Raw genomic sequence first — 13,912 nt, forward strand, 5'->3', positions numbered from 1 at the left:
TGTTTTATTTATGATTAGGATAGTTGTACATACATGGAAGACGATGATACATTTAATGAGTTGCAGATGTGGTGGGAAGGCTGCGGGTGACCCTGTATACAAACATCTAAGATTCCTTAAATGTAAAGTCGTATGAAATGTATGCGTATGGTGTTGGGTTGTGTTTGATGGACAGGATGTACTTGAGACAATAGGGTGGAAAATTGAGGTGCAATGTGTGCAAGTGCAATAAACGGGTACTTTATGTACTTAATGAGAATTGAATGACGTGAGAACAATTTAGGAACATTGATGAACTTGTTTGACATTTTAGAACTTAATGGATACTTGTTGATGTCCATATTTTGTGTTCTCGTGCATTACATGTGTTCTAGCTTTGGTATAATTTGTGCAAAGGGATACGTGTTGGTCTAGGTTGCGCTACGAGCCAACACAAATTGAATAATTGTGCCTGTTAAGGACTTATTGTAAGTGTGTTCCTTGTTCATTATCTTTGTTCATAATGCGAATGGATTTGGATTTAGATCCTTGTCATTTGCTCCTACGAACTCACCAACCTAGTGTTGACTTTGTTTAGTACACTTTTCAGGTATTTCAAGAGAATCCAAGATTTGTCGGTTGATTAATGTTTGTGCTAGAGTTTGGGGCTTGGACTTACATGGATCCAGGATTCATTCGCCCGTATTTTGCATTATGCATTATGTACTTGTTTGTTGTTGTTGGATTCACCGAATTCCCTCTATTTCATATAGTTCATGTTCTACGATAATCCCATGCATACGCTATATCTTTTCAGTAGTATTTCGAGCCTAGCTCGGGGTGTTAAAAGTAGTGTTATCACTTGTCACTCAGACTGTGTTTGAATTGGTGGGTTAAAAGCACCCAAACTGAACCCTACTTGATATCAAAAAACTCAACTCTAACCCGAAACCCACAACCAGTCAACCTAGTCATAAATGGGTTGTCCAGTTGGTGGGTTGGCTTCACGTTAGAAAGATCGATAAGTTGGTGGGTTAGTTCCAGATCAAATAAGTTGATTTCAGGTCAAATGGGATGTAGGTTTTTGAATTTTTTCGGGTTAAATAGGTTAACAGGCTGACCAGGTTGGTTCCAGATCAAACAGGTCAGTAGGTCAACCTATCAAGATTAACTATATATATACTGAAAATATTTTCGAGTTGCCTTTCAAAAATAAAAAAATATATATTCGAGTTGACTTGTTAACTTGAATGGTGCCAGCCAGTATATACATGTCTAGCTAAATACTTGTCCCAATGAAATATAAAGAAAACAATAAAATCAATCAAGATACAATGATAGTGAGATCAGATGATCACTAGCAGTAGTTCCTTTCATAAAGTATATAAGTGCATTCAAGATTAGTACATGGTCTTAGTTTCATCAGCATCGCACCTATTGGCTTAAAGCCTAATTTTAATAATAGTTTGTTAAACTTATTTAATCTACCAACTACTTAATGAAGTTATCGAAAAGGTCACATATTATAGACCCGTTTAAGTCTTTAACCATATTGACATGTTACCTATTTACGCGACCCGTCCATCCATTTATATTGAAATTTCTTTTGGACTACCTCCAGGTCTCCTGGCCAAAAGGTGGTGGTGATCTCCAGGTAGATACGCATTAACCAATTTATATTTTATTTGTTCCCAATTTATATGAAAACATATAGTTAGAAACTTGTTAAACTAATTTGTATAAAAGTTACCTTCACCATTGTCTCATGTATTGCATGCTTATCAAGATACTCTTTAGCATTCAAAGCTGGAAAAGACAAATTATGCAAGTGTGAATCAGTGAGGCAACTTTCAGCCAACATACCAGAATAATAAATAAAATTAAGCCGTTCTAAAAATAAATAAATTAATTAAATTAGAGAAAGTAAAAAAAAATTACCTGAAGACGGAAAACCCTCATTGTCGGTTACAAATTGCACAACGCAGAAACAAAATGTCATCAATAACAAAGTCTCCTGCTCTATCAATCAACTGGAGAATAACATCCACATACCCAAACAAATATAATATTATCTGGTTTCAAAATCACAACTGCAGATTTAATTTATTGAAAGATAAGAAAAGGCAAAACAGGATAAATCAGGGACGATTTTCTCTCCAAGAAAAGCAGCTTTAAAGTAAGCTCTTCCTGCAATGCAAATTCTGTGGTTCCAAAGATACTGAAAATAGATGCCATCAGCGGGCATGTAAAGTTAACAACCACACACTTTGCTAAAATTTGTTGGATACAAATAGATCAACAAAGGTTAGCAGAAACACAGAACAATTAATAATATCTATGATGTTTTTTCTGATACGGGTTGGCTTAAGAGAGAACAATCCATTCACAATGAGAGAATCTACGAGAGTTGTCAACAATACGTACATCCATAAAAAAAAAAGATAGCAAAATATGAGATAGAAATCAAGTAAACATCCAAAAAAACTAGTTCACCATTTAATCTCAAAGGTCTTTAGAAAAAAAGCCAAACCAAAGATATAAACATGCAAACAAATGTTCCATCCAAATCAATCATCCCATGAGCTCTTCCATCACGCGTCCTGCTGATCTGGTTTATCAGGTCGGGTCAGATCCAGGTCTGGGCTAGGAATGGGATCAGCTTTGGTCAAAATAGAAGCTTCTTTTTTAGTCAAACTCAGGTCAGCAGGGTCAATTCTCTCTGCTTGGTCATATGACTCATCTAATACCACAATAACAAAACGGGTCAAAAGTCGCTTGACACAGATTTTTTTGCAGAGCTACTTTCCAATATTTGTAAATGTAAAGAATTAATAACTCATTGTCCACAAAACTTATGAAAAAAGGGCGTACCCGGTGCTTGACTAAGCGATTTGGAATCTGGTGTACTCTGCATTACCCTAGACATTTGGCACCATAGGCTGTTGATCAAGTCTAGAACCCATGAACTCATAAATGTTGCTGGCCCTATTGACCCGAACATAATAATTAGTCATTATGCCATGATACACAAGCTTTAAATCACATTAACTTGGGTAAACTAAGAGAACACACCTAAAACCTTCCGGCGGAAGCGTTTGTATATAGGGCTTGAATGGTCAACCTTGAAGCCCATTTCTTCAAACATGGTCAACTGCACATTAAAAAAATGTTTTTTTTCAGAAAGAATATACTAAATAAATATGATGATATAAAAATCTTGATGTGCAGTTACCTGTTCTAAAAATCCAGCATTCGGGCAAACAGTAGGCTTGATTTGGCGTAGCGACGCAAGTGCATCTGCAAGGGAAAATGCATGTAATAATTTAAACATAACTAAAGAAAACACTCTTTAACTAACTGCACATCAAAAAAGAAATCTTGAGAAACAGATGTCTTCAAAAGCAAACCTTGTAGAGAAAGCCGTTCAGATCTCATCAGGTAGGCTGTCATAATGGATACGCTGCAACAAGAACAGCGTAAATCGTGTTCTTAAAAAGGTACAGAAAACTAAAATCATTATAAGGATTCAAAAAATTTACCTTCTGGAGAGACCTGCAAAGCAATGCACCAAAACCGACCCGTTTTTCCTACCTTGATCAATAAAATCCAAACAAACTTCCAGATAATCGAGCAAATTCGAATCCTCCGTATCTGTCAGAGGTACAGCCATTCTCACCAGCTTCAGATCATGACCTGCATTCTCTAACACATAATGGATCTTTTTATCCCAACCCGGCCACCCGTCGTCCATGTATACTGTGCGGATGTCTTTGGCGGGAACAGAAAAAGTTGGTTTTAACTGAGTGAAAAACCCTATACAAGGCTTGCTCAAAACTGATAAAAATATGCGTGATTTCTTGTTTCGAACTGCTGCTGCTGCTGCAACCTTCTCCATTTAGTACTTGTGACGCTGCATTGATGTCTCCGAGGAACAGATTCTCACGCACGCACAACATCTCGCTACAAACACACATTTGTCTTAATTTCCCAAAGTAAAAAAATAAATAAAAATTACTAGAACTGATGGCAATTTATATATCTATAAATCTATAAACCTAATATACTTTTTCTATTTTAGGAAATTCAGCATTTTTTTATACCCAAAATACCCTTATTTCTTAATCTTAATTCTCCTATACACCTAATCTATACTTTTATATTATTTAATAAATAAAACAACCTTCTCTTTAAAAGTTATGGAGGAATTATCTAAAATACCATTAAAGATTAAATTACAATATCAGTCATTTATCTAATATATCTTCATTAATCTTTTATCAATTATCTTTATATCACTTATCTGCACCACTCGACGCCGCCTCCATCACCAACAGTGACCCCCACCACCACATCATCGCCGCCATAACACCGCCGTATTGCGCGGGTACCGTGCTAGTTAAAAGAAAAAAACTATGGCTATGAGATCAAAGCAAATTAGTTAAGAAATAATACATGTGGCCTTCGATCTTCTTACAAGTCAATTATGTGAAATAATTTTTGATTATCTACAAGGGAAGATGGCGGTCAATTTCGACCCAACCCGAAACCCAACCCGAAAAAAATCAGATTAGGGTTGAGTATTTTTGACCCACCAACCCGCCAACCCACCAACCTGATTTTTTATGGGTTGGGTGCGGGTTGGGTTGTTAGGTCGACCCGCGAACCCAATATCATTAAAATAATTGAATTATATATAATAGTTCATACTCCACATTACACTAATTCATACGTCCTATTCTCATTTTTTATATTTCTAACCTAAAGTAACTTCAAATATGAAATAAAATGAGGATTCAAAATTCTGTGAGATGATTAGTGATGTAGGATGAGGCGGTAAGTTTGTTAACTTTGTGCCAAGTATTAACTATACCCTCATATTTCTTTCTTTTTTGTACCATTCGTTTTCGGCTTACACCATCAATGATAAAGTTTTATATTGGTTGATTTATTCCATTTTATATTTATATATATTTGCTTCTCGGGTCACATGGGTTGGGTCATGGGTTGGCGGGTTGTAGGTCAGGGTTGAAATTTCTGACCTGAAACTTTTAGTGGGTTGGGTTAGGGTCGGAGTTTTTCAACCCGCCAACCCAAACCTGTCAACCCGAACCCAAACCCATTGACAGCCATATCTGCGATTATATATATAGTTTTGGGTGATGTCATTTTAGTCTACTTGGCAGCTTCTAATTACACTGTCCACCTAAGATTTGGTATTAATTTAAAATCCCTCCATTCCCTTCCCACCCCCAACAATTTTGAAATCAACAAGTCTGACCTAATTACCTGACCCATCCATTTTATTGCAAGGCCCAACGGCCCAGTCCAATGATTCAGCAACAAAGTTTTAAACTTCTTGATGGGCCATTTGAATTGGGTTTATCTTCTACTCAGCTAATCCGTAAATATTATTGTTTATGATATGTAACAGAGTTAGATGAATGGATGAAGTTTTAAATTATATTTTTTCATTGATATAATTTTCATCAACTACTATATAGTACAAACAAAACAAAAGTATTTATAATCAAAGTTAAATGTAAAAGACTTTAAAAGTCAAATAGTACATCTAAAATTGGACGGAAGAAGTATATGCCTATATGTTTTTTTGCAATCTGCATGTGTCTATATATTAATATATATATGATGATAAATCAAAAGGCCTTGTTTGCATGTGTATACTTCCCTTTTGGTCCATATCCAATATGTAAGGATGATATTGGTCCACATGAATAACTTTATATATTGCAAAAATGGTTTTTGGATTCAAACTTATTGACCTTATCTTATATCCAAAGTGACACCTTTATCCACTAAAAAACTTGATCTAAAACAGTAACTAGCCCTTTATTAGCATATTAAAATAGTCATATTGGCAAGGCTTTAATCCTTTGCCCTCTGCGTTTTTGTTATAGATATATTTGTTCTTCTACTCTTCCAACCTAAACCTTGGTGTGATTTTCTCGCATCGAATTTGGATCAAAATTATTTACTGCTTGGGAACCAAACAACTGTTGTACATTGAATTTGGTTTAGTCTAGCAAAGTCTTGTAGACTGGTTGGTTAGGCCTTTGTTTATAAGGAGGGAGTTCCCCACATCAGCATCACATCACCCAGGACTCTCCTAGTCTATAAAAAAAGCTTCTTGGAACTTCTTTTCACATTATTAATTATTTAATAATTTATCTCGCACACAAATACACACATATATATACATTACACAAAAAAATAATGTTGCAGACCCCACCTCCTTGCGTCCTCCAGCTTCTTGGTGAGGACTCTTGGCCAAGGACTCCCTCCGAAGACTCTCACTGCTTATAGCGTCCGGAGCCCTCAAGCACAAAAGGACGCATGCCTTAGGACGTTATAAGGTAAGGCCTTAGTATAACTATCACACAGGAATATTATTAATTTACTCTTAAAAAATAAATCTAGTTTGAACGGTTCATGAGGGCTAAAACGGCCAGTAATACAAGGATGATTTAGTGCAAGTTGACATTTGACAATGTCATCACTGAAAATGATACAAGTGGACTTCAAATTATAACCTAGCTTGCAAAGTTGGAACTTGCAATGAAGTTGGAATTAGTAATCAAGGCTAATATACATGTCTTCAAATTACAAACCATAGACCATGCATGCATGGCTTTCTAGAATATCATACCTATAATATTCCTCGTATATATATATCTCATAAAATAATATTCCTTATGTATTTATATATGTATATATATGGAATAATTAGATGATTGGTTACAAGAGAAATAAGTGAGATCATGCTTACAAGTATATGAAAGCTGTGTGGAATTTCTTGCTCATTACTTTTCAATCAAACCGTGTGCTAAGTATTGGACTTTTGGTAACTAACAGATTCTATATATATATATATATATTTGTCATATGAACTCAAATATAAAAATACATTAACTAGCTTTTTAAGGTATACATCCATCCATGAAAAGAATAAAAGTGAATCTCAAAAAGATACATAATTATAATAGTTACTTAAATCTTTCTTTGGTGGCTTTCTTGTTCTCGTGTTTGCTTCTTCAAGCTACACTAACAACCGGAAGCTTGGCTACCTTGCCCAGAAAAGAAACGCGCATTGGTTTGATTCTTGACCAAACATCTAGGCCCGGGAAAGAGGCCAAAGTGGCAATTGAGTTAGCAGTTGAAGACTTGAAAATCAAAACCAATCAGCACCCGGTTTTATATCTTCAAAACACTCGTAACAAGCCTGCTTATGCAGCTATTGCAGGTAAATTTTCCTGTTTTTGACATAAACTGGTATCAAACTTGTATTAATTTTAGATTATTTTTAGAATTCTATTTTATATATTTATATGCTAACTTTTTTAGCAATGTGAAAATGCAGCAAAACAACTTATTGATGAGAAAAAATGTGAAGGCCATTTTAGGAGGTCATACATGGGAAGAAACGTCTGCAATAGCCGAGGTTATCAGTGAAGCCAATCATGATATTCCTGTTTTTCTTTCGTTAGCTGTCACAACTCCACTGCAAGCAACCGATCAATGGCCATTCTTTGTTCAAGGAGTTCCCACACAATCCACACAGATGAAAGCGGTGGCTGCCATTTTACAATCTTTGGGTTTACGTCAAGTGACTCTCATATATGACACCTCATCGTCGGCATCAATTATATCACATCTCTCTCAGGCAGTTCGAAAAACAGGCGCAGAGTTAACCCATATCTCACCATTATTATCATCGAGTTCAGTTTCCATAGAAGAAGAGCTTAAGGTACTCAAGAAACAACAGCGTCAAGTATTTGTAGTTCATACGTCTCTAGAACTTGCCATTCACCTGTTTCAGACAGCTAAGGAGATGGAAATGACAGGGGACGGCTATCTATGGATTGCAACTAATGCAATCACGGATCTTTTGCATTCCATTGATTCCAGCATGATTTCTTCACTGAAAGGCATGGTTGGAGTTAAAAGCTATATCCAAGAAACCACACCGGATTTCACAAATTTCAAAAGGAGATTTCGGCAAAAGTTCCATTCTGATTACCCTGAAGAAGAGCATGAAGAACCCGGAATCTTTGCTGTTCAAGGATATAACGCGATGAAAATGTTAGAAACAAACTCATCTGAAAACTTCCGTAAATGGAAATCAGTTGAGGTGAATATAGTTGAGATTGTATATGTGATAGGAAAGCGATATCAAAGTGTATACTGGACTGAAGGATCGGGTTTTTCAGAAACAGTTGAAGATGATATCAAAGGAGCAACTAATTATATCCATTATATGGATAATGTTGGACAGCTTTTGTGGCCTGTGCAACCTTGGTATGCTAACAGTAACAGACGTGGTAGGATTCTCGCAGAGACTTCACAGAATCGGATAATGAGGGTCGCTGTTCCTGCTCAATCTCTATTTGAGCAATTTGTGAAAGTGGATAACGATACTGGGAAGATCGATGGTTTTGTAATCGAGGTGTTCAAGGAGATGATGACACAAATGAATCAACCATATCATCTTTATCCATTTAATGATTCATATGATGAATTGGTAAAAACAGTTAATACCACGGTCAGTCATTTTCCCAATCATACATTCGTTGAAAATAAAATCTTTCCATTACTGATGATCATATTATCTTTTTCTTTTTATCAATTGTAGCAATACGATGCAGTAGCTGGTGATGTAACGATTACAGAAGAAAGACATAATGTAGCAGATTTCACACAACCATTTACTGAATCAGGTTTAGAGATGATTGTACCTGTTAGATCAAGGTTATCAAACCAGGCATGGCTGTTCATGAAGCCATTCACTTCGGTGATGTGGTGGTTAATAGCACTTGTCACCATCTACAATGGCTTCATTGTTTGGTTAATCGAGAGGAGCCATAATGAAGATCTACGTGGCTCGGTCATAACACAAACTGGAATCGTCATTTGGCTTGGATTTACTACACTCTTTGCTTTGCAAGGTAATTTACAAACATCAGGTATCTCAAAAAGGTCAGATGGAAAAGTTTAACTAAAAGACGCCAGGCAAATTAAACGGGTCGGGTTAAGTAGTTGTAGGAAACAACCTTATAAATCAATCTACTGATTTTAGATTATTATCTATACATTTTTTTTAATGGTATTATTATTAAAATTTAGTGCATTTGTATCAATTTAATGATTGAATAATTTTACTTTAACATTCTCAATGTTTTAGACAAAAGTGTTTGTGGATCAGCGCAACCAAATCCAAACTTCAAATCATGTTGACCTGCTACCCAACCCCTCAACCCATCCATCTTGCCACTTCTAATAGTCTACTGCTGATGTTAACTTAAATTCCTTTTACTAATGATTATTTCTATCACAGGGGACAAGCTCCATAGCAATTTGTCAAGAATGGCAGTGGTCATGTGGCTGTTCGTGGCACTAATTATCACACAGAGCTACACGGCTAGCTTGGCTAGCATGCTCACGGCTCAAAGGCTTGAACCCTCAATAACCAGTGTTGATATGCTGAGAAACATGAATGCCACTGTTGGTTATTGCAAAGGATCGTTTGTAAGCAATTATTTGGTTAATGTTCTCCAGTTTGAGAACGCCACGGTCAAAAGCTATAACTCGACCCATGAATATGCCAAGGCCCTTAACAGTGGTGAAATCGCCGCTATCTTTCTTGAGGTTCCTGCAGCTAAAGTCTTTCTAGCTCAGTACTGTAAGAGCTTCATAAGAACCGGAGAGACATTCAAAGTTGGAGGTTTCGGATTCGTAAGTTCTCTCATTCTAAATTCCTATTACAATTAAGCTTAAGTGAAAATATAGTTTCCGATGTTAAAAAGAGTTGACTTGATTTAGAGGTGGCGATTTCAGCCCAATTACTTAGAACAGATCATACATGCCAGAACAAAAAGTGGCACAAAAAGAAATGAGTCATAGATCAGCCACACTGTATTTTAGATAATCAAACCTCTGAAACTAATTTATTATTATCTAATTAAGTCAAACTGTGTCATAACTTCAGGCATTTCCTAAGAATTTTTCAAGACTTTCAGAGGTAAACAAGGCACTAATGAATGTAACAGAAAGTAGGAAGCTCAAAGAAATCGAAGACAAGTATATTATCTCTCAGAAGTGCGTTGATGAAGAATCTTCTCCGGATAAAGAAGAGCGTCTAAGTGCTCAAAGCTTTTGGGTACTATTTGTGTTGACCGGAGGTACATCTACGATTGCTCTCATGATCTATGTCATCATCAGCATCGGAGAAAATAAAGAATCTAATCAAGAGCACGGAAGTATCTTCAAATGCATATCAGCATTCATCAAAGATTGCCAACGCACAATAAAACGATCATCTAGCCTAGTTGCTAATGCTGAAAGTGCTAGACACACTCGAAACATGGATCAAGGGACTCAAGATGACATGGATGATTTACAAGAACTACATGAAAGTACCCTAACTGTGAATTAACTATCGGGTTAAGGTCTAGTAGTATACATAGTCATAGGTTTATTGTTGATTTTTTGTAATAAAATTTCAAAATTGTACAATTCCGTATGTACACAAAAGTCCCTACCCACATATTATCGGATTAGGATAGCGATCATTGGTTTACTGTCAAGATTAGTTAAAGAAAATTAAACACACACTTGTCAGAATTTTCCAAAGATAAAAAAAAATAAAAAAATTACTAGAACTGATGTAAAGTACCTGTGGCCTTCGATCTTCTTACAAGTCGATTAGTTGATGAAGTGTATATGGTGAAATAAATTTTGATTATCTTTTTTTTTTTTTGAATTTGATTATCTAGTCGATTGAAAGGGAAAGCTGCGATTATATATATATAGTTTTGGGTGATGTCATTAAGTCTACTTGGCAGCTTCTAATTAGACTGTCCACCTAAGATTTGGGATTAAATTAGGATCCCTCCACGCCCCTCTCAACAATTTTAAAACCAACATGTGACTTAATTACCTGACCCGTTCATTTTATTGCATGGCCCAACGGCCCACCCCAATGATTGAATACCGTTCGTCTATGGATTGTAACACCCCAACAAGACAGAATCATGAGGTATCACGGGAAAAGCACAGCACGACATGGAAATTATGTAGAGTAAACTAAATGCATAAAAGGATCAAGTAAATTCATACGAACCATTTAGTAGTGCAAGCAACCGGATCAAATCTAAGCATAAACCCTAATCGGGAATAATGAATCACGGATCCAAGAAGTCCAAGTCCAAATCCAATTCTAGCAAAATCAGGCAATCAATCATCCAATACATCTTTGAGCTAACCTGTCACCTGAAAAGTGTACTAACACGCGTCAACATAAAGTTGGTGAGTTCGTAGGGATAAGTAACAGGAAATAAGTGTGTCGGGATAACAACCATTAACGATACACGAGGATTAGGATACCTAATCACGTTCACACAAATCAACACAAGTCAACGTTTACGTTCAATTATAATTATAATGGCACGTCTTACATAATAAATAATGCGCGATAAACCGGCACGACTTACATGATAAACAATGCGTATAATACGTTTCAAGCACGACTTACATATATTTCAAATGCGTAAAATACGTTCAAGGCACGACTTACATATATTTCAAATGCGTAAAATACGTTCAAGGCACGACTTACATATATTTCAAATGCGTAAAATACGTTCCAGGCACGACTTACATATATTTCAAATGCGTAATATCACGGCACGACTTACATATATTTCAAATGCGTAATATCAACGTACGTTACAACTAGCATTCATATACAATATACACGTTAAACAATATCATTAACAACAACGTTATGCCACAAATTGTGAGCTTATCGTTATGCCATCAACATGGACTTAATCGTTATCACCATCACAAATCTATAATACGTTAAGGGGGAAAATGTTATCATGCAAGATCCTATGTCCCGATCCTTATCAAAACGTTTTCCATCAATCAACAACACAATGCACATACACTTCTTACGATTCTAATTTCAAGGAATCATTGATGCTTATATATAGGGTCACTCGCAGCCTTACCACCACATCTCCTATTCATTGAAAGTATAACCGTCTTCCATGTATGTACAACTACCCAAACCACAACAAGTATTCATACACAAAAGCATAATAACCGAGCAACAAGTCAATACGTTAATCAAGAAATCAATCAATCGATTAAACGACAATAACAAGCACGTACACTTTTCAGCCCGAATCTCAATTGAGTAGGGAGGGTTTACGAAACTCACCTTAAGCGGCTACAACAAATTAACATCACGCTAAGAATGTCCAACGGTCATCAAGGGTCCACAACCAAACTTCAACAACGATCACAACCTACTTTACAATATCAAAATATCACAAAGGCATCCCAACAGTAAGGTCTAACTAGTTAAACTACGCCACACTTTCCAAGGGTGATCTAAAAGTGATCCAAGAATGCTTAAACCATATTGAAGAGTTTTAGTTAAATACGATTTAATGACTTAATTAGTACCAAAATTTGACGTAAAAATCAAAGTGTTTAGGAATGTGTTTAATCAATTTTGTTGACCTTAAAATGATGATATAAGACTAATAAACAAGTTTTTGATCATTAAAAGTCGACCGATAACCGAACGAAAAACTTGAGGAAAGGACAGAAAAACTGCGGCCGCTCGCAGGGTCGACCGTGTGAGCGTCTACAGTACGGGAATAACTGGGCACGTAGCACGGCCACAAGCACGATGCGCGCTGTCTGAGCGGCCGTGCTCCGACTGGGCAGATTCTTGATTTCAAGATCGACTAAAGAAGGTTCAAGACATGTTTTGAAGCACAAACTAACATCATTTGACATAAACAAACAAAACCCCTATCATAGATTCCATTCATAACATCATACAAATCCGGATTCACCTCAAATTCAACCAAAACCCTAATGAAACCCTAAATCGACCCAAATCCATTTTTGACCCGAAATCAAGCAAGAACCCATAAGATTTGACTAGGAAACATGTTTAATGACATGAAATGGAGAAATTAAGTTAGGTTTCACTTACCAAATCTTCCAAAAGCCCTTAAATCCAAATTTGGAGCTAGGAGGAGGATGAACACTTGAAACTTGTAAGAAGCTTGGACTTTGATGATGTAGGTTATTATTGCCAAAAAGTTTAATTAATTTAACACTAACAACACAAGATTTGCAAGGATTCATAAACAATTTATGGTGGAGCATTTTGGTAAATGAAGAAGAAGGAGAATAAATGATATGGGGGAGAGAGGGAGGATAAAAAAAAAAGGATAAGGAAAAGAGAAGAGAAGAGTGTGTGGTGAGGGAAGAGAGAGGTCGGTCATGGGGTCTCATTTTTGAGGCCCCGCTCCGTTAATTTCGACAAATAGCTATTCGTTAAACATTTAAATGCCAAAACGAACCTGTTAACACATTTAAACTCAACGTTACGTTAAAACATATCAAAACGTTCAATAAATCATATACATTCACGAAATCGTCCTCACTTAATTACGTTTAATTACAAGTCAATTGAGGTCAAAAGTCACGAATGTTACATGGATACTTAAAGTTTTAAACTTCTTTATGGGCCACTTGGATTGGGTTTATCTTCTAAATAGTTGTAACAATCGGTTAACCGGTTAGGTTATTTATTTACAATAACCGAAACCGGTTTTTTCTTAAACAAATATTAACTAGTACCACCATTCTAATTGGTACTGGTTGACTTTTTACCTTTTCTTTTCAACTTCAACTGTAAATATTATTGTTTATGTTATATAACATTTGATATAAATTAGATGAATAGATGAAGTTATAAATGTATTTTTCATTGATATAATTTTCACCAACTACTATATAATACAAACAAAAATATTTACACTTAAAGTTAAAATAAAAGAAAGTCAAAGTTAAAGTAAAAAACTTTAAAAGTCAAAATAGTATATTTAAAATG

The 13,912-nt window shown here is 35.8% G+C and overlaps 2 pseudogenes; one reads left to right on the top strand and one right to left on the bottom strand.

Moving 5' to 3' along the window:
- Positions 1-2,508: 2,508 nt before the first annotated feature.
- On the bottom strand, positions 2,509-3,935 carry LOC122597527 (annotated as a pseudogene).
- Positions 3,936-6,933: 2,998 nt separating this feature from the next.
- LOC122597528 lies at positions 6,934-10,647 on the top strand (annotated as a pseudogene).
- Positions 10,648-13,912: the final 3,265 nt, after the last annotated feature.

This window comes from Erigeron canadensis, chromosome 4 (genome assembly GCF_010389155.1).
Source record: "Erigeron canadensis isolate Cc75 chromosome 4, C_canadensis_v1, whole genome shotgun sequence".
In the NCBI taxonomy this organism is placed as follows: domain Eukaryota; kingdom Viridiplantae; phylum Streptophyta; class Magnoliopsida; order Asterales; family Asteraceae; genus Erigeron; species Erigeron canadensis.